Here is a 15,874-nt window from a genome sequence, read left to right as displayed (position 1 = left end):
CCCTGCTCAGGGTCAGGCTCCATTGTGCTCAGTGCTGCCCACTGGGGAGCCCTGCCCTGGCTGAGGGAGAGGTGGGAGCCGGGGGGGGGGGGGGGGGTTATAATTCGTGCTCAGTGAGGTGCCTTCCCTTTAGGGCATTTACATCCCAGTGACAATGTGTAACCGTCCTTCTCTCCCCAGACGCCTCCGTGAATTGGCTGGGAAGCTCCAGGGTGAGTCGCAGCTTTTATTAACAACAAAGTGAAGTGATAGAAAAGAGCAATTTGTTTGCTTGTTCCAGCTCGGCAGAGACCCATGGACTTCGAACATGGATTTACTCAGGATTCCCAGGATTTGGGTTGTGTCTGTTACCCTGGTCTCACTGCTGGGGTCACAGATCTCCACCCAGGCGTCGGTAGCTGCCTCCCATATCTGCTGTTACCCTGGCCAGTCAGGCCCTGCCCCCCTCAAACACACAGACAGGCATCCAGGCAAGAGGAAAACATCCTTACCAAACTCCACACCAGAGCAATAACGGAGAATACCCCATGGCCTGTGTCAAGGTTCCTTCCCCACTCTGAACTCTAGGGTACAGATGTGGGGACCTGCATGAAAACCTCCTAAGCTTACTTTTACCAGCTTAGGTTAAAACTTCCCCAAGGTACAAATTATTTTACCCTTGGATTTCCACTGCCACCACCAAACTTTATCTGGGTTCCTGAGAAAAATGTAGTTTGGACACATCTTTCCCCCCAAAATCCCCCCAACCCTTGCACCCCACTTCCTGGGGAAGGTTTGGTAAAAATCCTCACCAATTTGCATAGGTGACCACAGACCCAAACCCTTGGATCTTAGAACAATGAAAAAGCATTCAGTTCTCTTACAAGAAGACTTTTAATAGAAGTAAAAAAAAAAAGAATCACCTCTGTAAAATCAGGATGGTAGACACCTTACAGGGTAATTAGATTCAAAACATAGAGAATCCCTCTAGGCAAAACCTTAAGTTACAAAAAAGACACACAGACAGGAATATTCATTCTATTAAGCACAGCTATTTTCTCAGCCATTTAAAGAAATCATAATCTAACACATACCTAGCTAGATTACTTACTAAGTTCTAAGACTCCATTCCTGTTCTGTCCCCGGCAAAAGCATCATACAGACAGACACTGACCCTTTGTTTTTCTCCCTCCTCCCAGCTTTTGAAAGTATCTTGTCTCCTCATTGGTCATTTTGGTCAGGTGCCAGCGAGGTTACCTTTAGCTTCTTAACCCTTTACAGGTAAGAGGATTTTTCCTCTGGCCAGGAGGGATTTTAAAGGGGTTTACCCTTCCCTTTATATTTATGACAGCCTGAAAATCTATCTGGCTACTGGGGGCTTTCCCCACCAATCTCTGCACTCAAACAAACAACTAGGGCAGATGTTTAAAGTTTCAAAGTTCCCATTAAAACTCCTGGGAACTGGATGTTCAAATTGCCCAGGCAGGTTTGAAAACATTCTCCGAAATGTTACCCAAGTGGGAATCAGCTGTAGTGAAAAGCCCCAGCATCACTTGTTGCTAACTGTCCCCGTCATGGGAAAGGAAGACAGGCAATGGGTGAAATCATGGGAGTTTCACATTGACTTCAATGGGGCAAGATTTTCTCCAATGTGTTTGCATGCGATGTAGGTGTCAGAGGGGCGTGCACAGGCTGACACTGCTAGCAGCAGCTGTGCAGTGGTGCACACAGCCTCGATATCATGTTAGTGGCAGGGAAAGCTGCTAACACAGAGCTTCCTTCCCGCAACTGCTTCCTTGTGATAATTATTTGTCCACACTCCAGCTGATATTGGCAATGAACAATAACCAGGGCTTTTTATTTCTCCTCTAAAGATGCATGGGAGGACTTTGGGTCACTGAAGTTCTGTCCTAGTATTATTTTTTTTTTTTATTATGTAACATTTTATTGAGCGTTTAAAGCAGTGTCCCAAAGGGAAGAGCTGTGCCCTGCTATCATGGAGGGGTAGCTGGTCTCCTCGGAGTTAAGGTTGAAGTTAGCATCCCATTACCAGCCTGATTTTCACATATAGCCCTACAAATCCATTCCAGCAGATATGAAATTTGATAATCACATCTCATCACCAGGGAGGTCTTGTCCTGAAAGTTTGGGGTAAAGAACTGAAGTGATCTCAGAAAGATGGAGTCTCATTCACTTTCTGGAGATTTTGATAGTATTACTTTGGTTGTTCTTATACTAACAAAGGCTAATTTATCCCTTAGAGATTTTAGTAAATGAGTGTAAGACAGGATATTACTTACAGAGATATTTAAGACTCCTGTGAATTCAGAAGCTGGTTTAACCCTATCACAATTATGTATATAGATTTCCCTTTGACCCAAGCAGTGAGCCAATATTCTGGGTCTTGTGCATAGTTACACTGAGAGCAGAAAGTGATGACGCAGGTGGTGTCGGAGAGAAGGCTTTGGATTCTTTGACCATGGGATGGTGTTCCATGAAGGAGGAGTACTGGGCAGAGACGGGCTCCATCTTACGAAGAGAGGGAAGAGCATCTTTGCCAGCAGGCTGGCTAACCTAGTGAGGAGGGCTTTAAACTAGGTTCACCGGGGGAAGGAGACCAAAGCCCTGAGGTAAGTGGGAAAGCGGGATACCGGGAGGAAGCACAGGCAGGAATGTCTGTGAGGGGAGGGCTCCTGCCTCATACTGGGAATGAGGGGCGATCAACAGGTTATCTCAAGTGCTTATATACAAATGCACAAAGCCTTGGAAACAAGCAGGGAGAACTGGAGGTCCTGGTGATGTCAAGGAACTATGACGTGATTGGAATAACAGAGACTTGGTGGGATAACTCACATGACTGGAGTACAGTCATGGATGGTTATAAACTGTTCAGGAAGGACAGGCAGGGCAGAAAAGGTGGGGGAGTAGCACTGTATGTAAGGGAGCAGTATGACTGCTCAGAGCTCCGGTACGAAACTGTGGAAAAACCTGAGTGTCTCTGGATTAAGTTTAGAAGTGTGTGCAACAAGAGTGATGTAGTGGTGGGAGTCTGCTATAGACCACCGGACCAGGGGGATGAGGTGGATGAGGCTTTCTTCCGGCAACTCACGGAAGCTACTAGATCGCATGCCCTGATTCTCATGGGTGACTTTAATTTTCCTGATATCTGCTGGGAGAGCAATACAGCGGTGCATAGACAATCCAGGAAGTTTTTGGAAAGCGTAGGGGACAATTTCCTGGTGCAAGTGCTAGGGGAGCCAACTAGGGGGGGCGCTTTTCTTGACCTGCTGCTCACAAACCGGGTAGAATTAGTGGGGGAAGCAAAAGTGGATGGGAATCTGGGAGGCAGTGACCATGAGTTGGTTGAGTTCAGGATCCTGACGCAGGGAAGAAAGGTAAGCAGCAGGATACGGACCCTGGACTTCAGGAAAGCAGACTTTGACTCCCTCAGGGAACAGATGGCCAGGATCCCCTGGGGGACTAACATGAAGGGGAAGGGAGTCCAGGAGAGCTGGCTGTATTTCAAGGAATCCCTGTTGAGGTTACAGGGACAAACCATCCCGATGAGTCGAAAGAATAGTAAATATGGCAGGCGACCAGCTTGGCTTAATGGTGAAATCCTAGCAGATCTTAAACATAAAAAAGAAGCTTACAAGAAGTGGAAGGTTGGACATATGACCAGGGAAGAGTATAAAAATATTGCTCGGGCATGTAGGAAAGATATCAGGAGGGCCAAATCGCACCTGGAGCTGCAGCTAGCAAGAGATGTCAAGAGTAACAAGAAGGGTTTCTTCAGGTATGTTGGCAACAAGAAGAAAGCCAAGGAAAGTGTGGGCCCCTTACTGAATGAGGGAGGCAACCTAGTGACAGAGGATGTGGAAAAAGCTAACGTACTCAATGCTTTTTTTGCCTCTGTTTTCACTAACAAGGTCAGCTCCCAGACTGCTGCGCTGGGCATCACAAAATGGGGAAGAGATGGCCAGCCCTCTGTGGAGATAGAGGTGGTTAGGGACTATTTAGAAAAGCTGGACGTGCACAAGTCCATGGGGCCGGACGAGTTGCATCCGAGAGTGCTGAAGGAATTGGCGGCTGTGATTGCAGAGCCCTTGGCCATTATCTTTGAAAACTCGTGGCGAACGGGGGAAGTCCCGGATGACTGGAAAAAGGCTAATGTAGTGCCAATCTTTAAAAAAGGGAAGAAGGAGGATCCTGGGAACTACAGGCCAGTCAGCCTCACCTCAGTCCCTGGAAAAATCATGGAGCAGGTCCTCAAAGAATCAATCCTGAAGCACTTACATGAGAGGAAAGTGATCAGGAACAGTCAGCATGGATTCACCAAGGGAAGGTCATGCCTGACTAATCTAATCGCCTTTTATGATGAGATTACTGGTTCTGTGGATGAAGGGAAAGCAGTGGATGTATTGTTTCTTGACTTTAGCAAAGCTTTTGACACGGTCTCCCACAGTATTCTTGTCAGCAAGTTAAGGAAGTATGGGCTGGATGAATGCACTATAAGGTGGGTAGAAAGCTGGCTAGATTGTCGGGCTCAACGGGTAGTGATCAATGGCTCCATGTCTAGTTGGCAGCCGGTGTCAAGTGGAGTGCCCCAGGGGTCGGTCCTGGGGCCGGTTTTGTTCAATATCTTCATAAATGATCTGGAGGATGGTGTGGATTGCACTCTCAGCAAATTTGCGGATGATACTAAACTGGGAGGAGTGGTAGATACGCTGGAGGGCAGGGATAGGATACAGAAGGACCTAGACAAATTGGAGGATTGGGCCAAAAGAAATCTGATGAGGTTCAATAAGGATAAGTGCAGGGTCCTGCACTTAGGATGGAAGAATCCAATGCACCGCTACAGACTAGGGACCGAATGGCTAGGCAGCAGTTCTGCGGAAAAGGACCTAGGGGTGACAGTGGACGAGAAGCTGGATATGAGTCAGCAGTGTGCCCTTGTTGCCAAGAAGGCCAATGGCATTTTGGGATGTATAAGTAGGGGCATAGCGAGCAGATCGAGGGACGTGATCGTTCCCCTCTATTCGACACTGGTGAGGCCTCATCTGGAGTGCTGTGTCCAGTTTTGGGCCCCACACTACAAGAAGGATGTGGATAAATTGGAGAGAGTCCAGCGAAGGGCAACAAAAATGATTAGGGGTCTAGAGCACATGACTTATGAGGAGAGGCTGAGGGAGCTGGGATTGTTTAGTCTGCAGAAGAGAAGAATGAGGGGGGATTTGATAGCTGCTTTCAACTACCTGAAAGGGGGTTCCAAAGAGGATGGCTCTAGACTGTTCTCAATGGTAGCAGATGACAGAACGAGGAGTAATGGTCTCAAGTTGCAATGGGGGAGGTTTAGATTGGATATTAGGAAAAACTTTTTCACTAAGAGGGTGGTGAAACACTGGAATGCGTTACCTAGGGAGGTGGTAGAATCTCCTTCCTTAGAGGTTTTTAAGGTCAGGCTTGACAAAGCCCTGGCTGGGATGATTTAACTGGGACTTGGTCCTGCTTCGAGCAGGGGGTTGGACTAGATGACCTTCTGGGGTCCCTTCCAACCCTGATATTCTATGATTCTATGATTCTATGACAGAGTCAGATATGTTTGTTGATGCAACCCTACTTATTTACATAACATCTACAAAGTCCTGTTTCCCTGAGCACAACAGGACCAGACAACAGAAGGCACTTTCTTTGATCCCAGCTCCAAGCCTCTTTCCAGCCAGCACTCTGCCCAAAAGTTCACTTTCTCTCTCAAGCTTTTTTCTCAGGATCCTGCTCCAAGTGCTCCTCTGGCTGTGTCTGGCATTCTTGTTGCTTTCTCTGGTTGCGCCTGAGGTGTTTCTGTTGCTTCTATCACACAGCTTGACTCTGCATTTCTTATCAGACCCAAAGAAGCTCTCTTGGACCACATGGCCTTGCCATGCCCAGACTTGTCTGTGGTCTAATCCTTGGGTGATGGTTTTCCATTGCTTCAGCTGGAACTAAATAAAGGGGCATTTATTTAGCCTATATGGAAAGTGGCTATCACAGCCACCAACTTCACCAAGGTGATATATATATAGGGTTTGTTCGGAGCCAGAGAGAACCAGAGAAGCAACTCAGGGAGCAGATCCATGGTGGGAACAGAGCCGCAGCAGCAAGAGCCAGCGAAGCAGCCAAGGGATCAGACCTGTGCTGGGAGGAGAGCTGCAGTAACCAGAGCCAGAGGAGCCAGAAAAGCAGCCCAGGGAGCTGGAGGCAGAACAGCAGCAGCGCTGGGGCTGGAGTTGGGGCTGCAGCAGTCCGGACCCCAGTGCAGGGAGATGCCACCAATCAAGAGGCCTTGCAGGCCAGACTTGGAGGGGGATCGTAACCCCAACCATAGGCGCCAACTTCCCCTCTGCCCGGTGAGTGCTCGACCCCCCCTGCCCCTGCCCCGCCTCTTCCCGCCCCTGCACCGCCCTCACCCTGCCCCCATTCCACCCCCTTCCCCCAAGTCCCCGCCACTGCCCTGCCTCTTCTCCGCCTCCTCCCCTGAGCGCGCCGTGTCCCCGCTCCTCCCTCTCCCTCCCAGAAAGTCCTAAGCGCTGCCAAACAGCTGTTCGGGAGGGCGCAGGAAGCACTGGGAGTGGGGACATGGAGCCCTGGGGGGGGAAAGGAGGTGAGCAGGGGGGAGCTTGGATGCCGGTGGGTGGGGAGCATCCGCTAATTTTTCCCTGTGGGTGCTCCAGCCCCAGAGCACCCACAGAATCAGCGCCTATGACCGCGACGCAGGGGGCCGACGCTGGGAAGAAGGTCCCTGCCACCCGGAGCCTCAGGGTGTGTGGCCAGAGCAAGTGTCCAACTTGCAGCGTCCCTACAGTACAGCTAGGGCCTGGGAGGGACACCTGGCATATATGAGGAACAAACTGTGAACTGCTCTTACATTTCTGCAAAGGTTGTTTCTGATGTCGCCGTACCACAGAGCGGGGTTATGTGTTTTCCTTTAAGCTTTCCCATTTTTTCCTTATTTTTTAAATTGATTGCTGTTTAATAAATTGTATTTGTTTGAATGATATGTAATGATCAGTGGGTCAGGGAAGCGTCCAGAGCAGAGAGAGAACCCCGGAGTGGGGACACCCTAGCCCCTGTCCTAAGTGACCACAACAAGATTGGGGGTTGAATCCCCCAGGAATCCTGGGCCCAGCCTTGTTGGGGTTACAAGGACTCTGCCAGACAGGAGAGTGGAAGGGGAGTCCTCGAGGTCAGGCAGGCCACTGGGTAAAGGGAGTGGGAGCGAGGACTCAGATCCTTTCGCTAGCCCATTTCACCGGGGTAGTGCATAAGCCAGGAAAGTTCCCCGCAATAGTGGGACCATTCCTTCACTTACATACAGAGTCCTTGGGCCTGCCACTTCATCAGGGACCGAATGGCTAGGCAGCAGTTCTGCGGAAAAGGACCTAGGGGTGACAGTGGACGAGAAGCTGGATATGAGTCAGCAGTGTGCCCTTGTTGCCAAGAAGGCCAATGGCATTTTGGGATGTATAAGTAGGGGCATAGCGAGCAGATCGAGGGACGTGATCGTTCCCCTCTATTCGACACTGGTGAGGCCTCATCTGGAGTACTGTGTCCAGTTTTGGGCCCCACACTACAAGAAGGACGTGGATAAATTGGAGAGAGTCCAGCGAAGGGCAACAAAAATGATTAGGGGTCTAGAGCACATGACTTATGAGGAGAGGCTGAGGGAGCTGGGATTGTTTAGTCTGCAGAAGAGAAGAATGAGGGGGGATTTGATAGCTGCTTTCAACTACCTGAAAGGGGGTTCCAAAGAGGATGGCTCTAGACTGTTCTCAATGGTAGCAGATGACAGAACGAGGAGTAATGGTCTCAAGTTGCAATGGGGGAGGTTTAGATTGGATATTAGGAAAAACTTTTTCACTAAGAGGGTGGTGAAACACTGGAATGCGTTACCTAGGGAGGTGGTAGAATCTCCTTCCTTAGAGGTTTTTAAGGTCAGGCTTGACAAAGCCCTGGCTGGGATGATTTAACTGGGAATTGGTCCTGCTTCGAGCAGGGGGTTGGACTAGATGACCTTCTGGGGTCCCTTCCAACCCTGATATTCTATGATTCTATGATTCTATGATCTCTCTGGGCCTCAGCTCCCGATCTGTGAAAAGGGAATAATAATTCTGCCTTGTCTTAGGGGACAATTTTCAAAGCCCTTAAGGGATTTAGGAGCACAGACTGTGCTCTGTGCCCACTGCCTTGTGCTCCTAAGTCCCTCAGGTGTTTTTGAAAATCTCCCCCTAGATTCGGAACAGGTGGGGGCTGTCTCTCACTAAGGGTTCATCTGCCCAGAGAAATCAACCAGCAGAACTGGTTGTAATTAAACCACTACAGTCATCCTGGGATAACTGGTCAATTTTCCCCTGCAGGCCAGCCCTTAGTGTCTGCGCAGCACCCAGCACAAAGGGACCCTGACCTTGGCTGGGGTCTCTGGTGGGTCCTATTATAAAAATAATAACAGCAAACTGCAGTCAGGGATCAGTGGATGACTGATGGATGAGGAGCCAAGGAATGAGGTCTCTGTTCTTTCTCCGATATTCCGTACCCTAGCTGGGTATTCTTCTGTCTCCAGTGGAGCCTTGAGATTCAGATGGTAGACTGTGAGTATAACCCACATGCCCAGTAGGGAGGCATCTCTGTAAAAGATCTAGAGAGAAGTGGGGAGAGGAATAAGTTGTGTCTGGGGCATTATTGCTAGGCAGATGTACAATTAGCATTGCACACCGACAAGTTTTGAAATTGGGGTATTCGTTTTGGGCATGCTCCATAGGCTACGTGTAGCTGGACACATAAACTCCATTGAAAGCAAGTAGTCAGGGCTCTACAAAAAAACATATGACCTGTATGGGGTGGGAGAAGCTCAGCTGCAGGCACAAAAAGCAAGCTCTTTTCTTCTAGCTCTGAATGATTTTGCAGCAGGTTAGTGCTATTGTTAACTTCCCAATAGAGACTCAAAAGTTGTTAAAAAAAGGGAGGAAAATCTAATTTATTTCAGTGTAATTGCATACCTTAAATGTTATTTAATTTTAGCCACATTTTCTTAACCAGTCTGGTTCACCAACTCGCTTCTTATCTAAATGTAATAATAAAGAAAAAGTCATTCATATTTTGGTATTGTCACTTTTTGTATTTGTTTGTAACAGGGTTTTTAATTTATATACTTAATACTAATGAATTAGCTAATTAGGTAACTAAGTAATTCCACAGTCCAGCAGAGGAGAAGTGTGCATGAATTGCAGTTAAAAATTTCTGCACGCAAAAGAAAAAACATATTTTACAGTGCTTTTCAGAAATCGCTATAACGTTAATTTAAAAAGTCTTAAGTAAAGCTATCTAAGCTTTTAGAACTGTAAGTTACTTCTCACTGTTCGTGAAAACTAACTTGTTTAAATTTAATTTTTCTTTTATTTACATTTATATGTAACTAAAATAATATATGTAAATTATAAAATATCCTTTTTATTAAGTAAAAATTGAGCTATTATTTTTATTATTATAAATTTTTATAAAGTTAATTCCTAAACAATTAAGTTTATTCTGTTTATCATTCTTAAATTAATTGTAAAAAAGATTAACCCAGTGCAATCATTGCAGAAACTCCTCAATAACTAAATTTTGGCTCTCCTGGTGCTTGTCTATAAAAATTGTATTAAAGCACTTAACAACACAAAAACAGATCCTGCCAGCACAGTAACTTGTTTACAGTATTTTGGTGATTCACACCATAATTTACAGATTATCATCATTTTTAAGTACAAAACCTGTTTTTAAGTGGGCTCCTCACTGTGTGAATCCCGCAAAGTCAGACTGCTATTATTATTATTATTATTAGCACTGTGGTAGCACCTAGGATCCCAGTCATGGACTAGGATCCCATTATGCTAGGCGCTGTACAAACCCAGAACATGAAGACAGTCACCCCAATGTAGATCAACAACATGGCTTGAACCCTTAAGTGTCAGATACGCAGCTCAAGCCCTTGTTACCTGAACCACATGAATAATTGCTGGCTTCTTTTTAGACCAGCTATTGGAGAAGGATGTTACAAATCCTTTCTCAATGGGTTACTCAAGTATTCACTTGTCAGCAGTAGAATATGGTTTATCAAGAATCATGGCTTTTACTCTGGCTCTGGGAGAGGAGTGTGGCTTATATTGAATAGAAATATGAGAATCCAGCCTGTGTTAGTCACTCTGAAAGGTGGTGTGGTGCAGTAAATGACCAGAATGAGGTTTGTCATCTTAGAGACCTGGATCCTAGGCAGAGCCGTAACTAGGAATTTTAGCACCTGGGGTGAGCATGCCCTCCCCAACCCAGATTTTTTGCTTGTGTGACCAACCCAGACAGGGTGGCCTCCTGAGGTGAATCAGGGGGTGGAGGTGGTGCTCTAGCCTGGCCATGTGGGGCTGGCCTGATCACACATGGGGGTTTACATGTCACCTCTCTTTCCATCCCATTTTTCCGCCCCCGTGGCTTTGTGCCCTGGGTGGCTGCCCCCTCGCACCGCCCTGGTTATGGCCCTGGTCCTAGATCTCTCTCTCTCTCTCTCTCTTATTTTTATTCCTTTTTGCCATGCCACATTTTTTGTCATCAAATTAAAACTCAGCAGCTTGAGTGGCACACAAATTTAACATTACCGTTTTTAAGTACTTTTTATATGTCATGCATTGACCTGAAATTGGCATTCTTGGAATTCCCATTACAGAAGCAATGATATATTCATATGTGGGCCATATCTGTGATTGGATCTTTCTGCTGGATGAATACACAGAAAAGTGAGACCTTCCCCAGGAAATAAAAATCAGTAAAACACCCATTTTTCAACAGCATAGCATAAACTTTCCAGAACTACAAATTCTACAATCAATACACCAAAGAGTCCATCACTGGCTAAAGATTTTAACCCAAGTTTTGTTTCATTAAAACTCCTCAAAACACACAATATTCACCATTCTTTCCACTGTCAAAGCACGAATGTCTTTAACACAACCCTAGTTATGGTGTAACTACGACTGTACCCTAATCCAGACAGATTCCAGCCCCCGGTTATAGAAACATAGAATCATAAAACTTCATCTAGTCCAGTCCCCTGCACTCAGGGCAGGACTAAGTATTATCTAGATCATCCCTGACAGGTTTGTCCAACCTGCTCTTAAAAATCCCTAATGATGTAGATTCCATCATTGTATTTGGCATGGGTGGGTTTGAATCCCACCTTTGTTGCTACCCAGCTTTTCCTTTGGCAGTGGTAGCCACTGGCTCTTTCCTCTTCAGGCCCTCACTACCCCAGCATGCCTTAGCACACAAATAAAAATTGTGGTAGCTGTGTAGGTCCCAGCATAGCAGAGCCGTGTAGCTGGAAAGCGTCTCTCTCACCAGCAGAAGTTGGTCCGATAGAAGGTTTGACCTCACCCACCTTCTCTATCTAATAAAAACCGGACAAACCCAACAAACTGGGGCCCCACAGTCCCTGGGCCAGCTGGACTCAGGGCCAGCTCACAGAGGTGGGAATTTTGCCTGGTGCCTCCCCAGTGCTGGCAGAGCCCGTCTCTTCCCCACGCTCACTCGGGCGTCTGGCCGCAGCTGAGCAATGCCCCCGTGTTTGCATTTCAGGGCGCGGTGACATCTCTAGGGGAGCAAACAGTCAGGGGCTATGTGGGCCCTTTGCTCTGTGGGCTGGAGACTTGCTGTAGCCTGATGGGGCCCTGCTGGGACGGGCCGAACCCTCCAGCCCTGGGTGCGGCGAGCTTGGGGGATGGGCTGGAGCCACCTGAAGCAACTTGGGAAACTCCTGTGAGGGGAGGGGCCTGGCGAGCAGAGTCAGCAACGGGACCGTCAAGGGGGGAAACGGCCACCTGTCACCTGGGAGGGGCATGGGGGAGGGGGGAGTTCAACTGTCACCTGAGCTCTGGTGGGGGATGGTCAGGAAAAGCCCTCAGATAAGAGGGGGACAGTGGGATGGAGGGAGGGGACTGGGGTTGGGCAGAGGGAAGGGAGGGTAGAAATGGGGAGGGGGAGGAGAAGGGAAGGGGGAAACCAGCCCCTTTTCGGTGGATTAAATGAGGACCCCCAAATCACTAATCACTTTTGAAAGTCTTGGTCTCTGTGCTTAACAATGTGATAAGCCAAGTATGATATTTAAAAACAATATTGTATGTATCTACCCCCATATACATCCTCTGTCTCTCTCTTTCTCTCTATCCCCATATAGAGCCATCTATCTATGTATCAATCTATCGATCGATCTCTCTCTATTGCAGAGTCAGTGCAGCAGACTCCTTCAAGTCTCTGTTAAAGCACTAGCGTAGAGAGGAGCCCTGTTTTTTTCTCTCCAGTGTGGAGCTGTCTCTCTGCTCCTTTCAGGGTCTGTGCAGTGAGGCAGCTGCAGGGTCTGTGGAGCAGGGGGAACTCACTCTGCGGATGCTCTTTGCTTCATCTCAACTGCGCTTGCAGCTCTGGCTGGGGGTGAGTTCCCCTTCTTCACATCCCATTTTGCACTGTTCATGATCCTGTCATCTACCTCCCCTTCACCCTCTCATGGTGGAGACTTTCCCTGTTCCTGTTCCTGCAGAGGGTATGGGTTGGAGTCACTTAAAGTGAAAGGTCCGGAGCCATTTCTCTGACACAAGAGAACCGACCCTCTTAGACAGAGACCTGATCCCAAGGCCAGTGAAGTCAGTAGAGTCTTTCCATTGACACCCAGGGGCTTTGGATCAGGCCCTTTCTGGGCAGCACTGTCTGAGCCCTGGTCTACACTAGGACTTTAGGTCGAATTTAGCAGCGTTAAATCGATGTAAGCCCGTACCTGTCCACACGATGAAGCCATTTATTTCGACTTAAAGGGCTCTTAAAATTGATTTCCGTACTCCACCCCTGACAAGTGGATTAGGGCTTAAATCGGCCTTGCCAGGTCGAATTTGGGGTACTGTGGACACAATTCGACGGTATTGGCCTCCGGGAGCTATCCCAGAGTGCTCCATTGTGACCGCTCTGGACAGCACTCTCAACTCAGATGCACTGGCCAGGTAGACAGGAAAAGAACCGCGAACTTTTGAATCTCATTTCCTGTTTGGCCAGCGTGGCAAGCTGCAGGTGACCATGCAGAGCTCATCAGCAGAGGTGACCATGATGGAGTCTCAGAATCGCAAAAGAGCTCCAGCATGGACCGAACGGGAGGTACGGGATCTGATCGCTGTATGGGGAGAGGAATCCGTGCTATCAGAACTCCGTTCCAGTTTTCGAAATGCCAAAACCTTTGTCAAAATCTCCCAGGGCATGAAGGACAGAGGCCATAACAGGGACCCGAAGCAGTGCCGCGTGAAACTGAAGGAGCTGAGGCAAGCCTACCAGAAAACCAGAGAGGCGAACGGCCGCTCCGGGTCAGAGCCCCAAACATGCCGCTTCTATGATGAGCTGCATGCCATTTTAGGGGGTTCAGCCACCACTACCCCAGCCGTGTTGTTTGACTCCTTCAATGGAGATGGAGGCAATACGGAAGCAGGTTTTGGGGACGAAGAAGATGAGGAGGAGGAGGAGGTTGTAGATAGCTCACAGCAAGCAAGCGGAGAAACCGGTTTTCCCGACAGCCAGGAACTGTTTCTCACCCTGGACCTGGAGCCAGTACCCCCCGAACCCACCCAAGGCTGCCTCCTGGACCCAGCAGGCGGAGAAGGGACCTCCGGTGAGTGTACCTTTTAAAATACTATACATAGTGTAAAAGCAAGCATGTGAAAGGATTACTTTGCCCTGGCATTCGCGGCTCTCCTGGATATACTCCCAAAGCCTTTGCAAAAGGTTTCTGGGGAGGGCAGACTTATTGCGTCCTTCATGGTAGGACACTTTACCACTCCAGGCCAGTAACATGTACTCGGGAATCATTGTAAAACAAAGCATTGCAGTGTATGTTTGCTGGCGTTCAAGCAACATCCGTTCTTTATCTCTCTGTGTTATCCTCAGGAGAGTGAGATATAATCCATGGTCACCTGGTTGAAATAGGGTGCTTTTCTTCAGGGGACACTCAGAGGAGCCCATTCCTGCTGAGCTGTTTGCCTGCGGCTGAACAGAAATGTTCCCCGCTGTTAGCCACAGGGAGGGGGGAGGGGGGAGGGGGTAGCCACGCGGTGGGGGGGAGGCAAAATGCGACCTTGTAACGAAAGCACATGTGCTATGTATGTAATGTTAACAGCAAGGTTTACCCTGAAAGAGTGTAGCCAGTGTTTTATAAAATGTGTCTTTTTAAATACCGCTGTCCCTTTTTTTTTCTCCACCAGCTGCATGTGTTTCAACGATCACAGGATCTTCTCCTTCCCAGAGGCTAGTGAAGATTAGAAAGAAAAAAAAAACGCACTCGAGATGAAATGTTCTCCGAGCTGATGCTGTCCTCCCACACTGACAGAGCACAGACGAATGCGTGGAGGCAAATAATGTCAGACTGCAGGAAAGCACAAAATGACCGGGAGGAGAGGTGGCGGGCTGAAGAGAGTAAGTGGCGGGCTGAAGAGAGGGCTGAAGCTCAAATGTGGCGGCAGCGTGATGAGAGGAGGCAGGATTCAATGCTGAGGCTGCTGGAGGACCAAACCAGTATGCTCCAGTGTATGGTTGAGCTGCAGCAAAGGCAGCTGGAGAACAGACTGCCACTACAGCCCCTGTGTAACCAACCGCCCTCCTCCCCAAGTTCCATAGCCTCCACACCCAGACGCCCAAGAACGCGGTGGGGGGGCCTCCAGCCAACCAGCCACTCCACCACAGAGGATTGCCCCAAAAAAAGAAGGCTGTCATTCAATAAATTTTAAAGTTGTAAACTTTTAAAGTGCTGTGTGGCATTTTCCTTCCCTCCTCCACCACCCCTCCTGGGCTACCTTGGTAGTCATCCCCCTGTTTGTGTGATGAATGAATGAAGAATGCATGAATGTGAAGCAACAATGACTTTATTGCCTCTGCAAGCGGTGATCGAAGGGAGGAGGGGAGGGTGGTTAGCTTACAGGGAAGTAGAGTGAACCAAGGGGCGGGGGGTTTCATCAAGGAGAAACAAACAGAACTTTCACACCGTAGCCTGGCCAGTCACGAAACTGGTTTTCAAAGCCTCTCTGATGCGTACCGCGCCCTCCTGTGCTCTTCTAACTGCCCTGGTGTCTGGCTGCGCGTAACTAGCAGCCAGGCGATTTGCCTCAACCTCCCACCCCGCCATAAACGTCTCCCCCTTACTCTCACAGATATTGTGGAGCACACAGCAAGCAGTAATAACAGTGGGAATATTGGTTTCGCTGAGGTCTAAGCGAGTCAGTAAACTGCGCCAGCGCGCCTTTAAACGTCCAAATGCACATTCTACCACCATTCTGCACTTGCTCAGCCTGTAGTTGAACAGCTCCTGACTACTGTCCAGGCTGCCTGTGTATGGCTTTATAAGCCATGGCATTAAGGGGTAGGCTGGGTCCCCAAGGATACATATAGGCATTTCAACATCCCCAACAGTTATTTTCTGGTCTGGGAATAAAGTCCCTTCTTGCAGCTTTTGAAACAGACCAGAGTTCCTGAAGATGCGAGCGTCATGTACCTTTCCCGGCCATCCCACGTTGATGTTGGTGAAACGTCCCTTGTGATCCACCAGAGCTTGCAGCACTATTGAAAAGTACCCCTTGCGGTTTATGTACTCGGCGGCTTGGTGCTCCGGTGCCAAGATAGGGATATGGGTTCCGTCTATGGCCCCACCACAGTTAGGGAATCCCATTGCAGCAAAGCCATCCACTATGACCTGCACATTTCCCAGGGTCACTACCCTTGATATCAGCAGATCTTTGATTGCGTGGGCTACTTGCATCACAGCAGCCCCAACAGTAGATTTGCCCACTCCAAATTGATTCCCAACTGACCG

Source organism: Chelonia mydas, chromosome 23 (genome assembly GCF_015237465.2).
Source record: "Chelonia mydas isolate rCheMyd1 chromosome 23, rCheMyd1.pri.v2, whole genome shotgun sequence".
NCBI classification, from domain to species: Eukaryota; Metazoa; Chordata; order Testudines; family Cheloniidae; genus Chelonia; species Chelonia mydas.
This window is presented reverse-complemented; position numbering follows the sequence as displayed.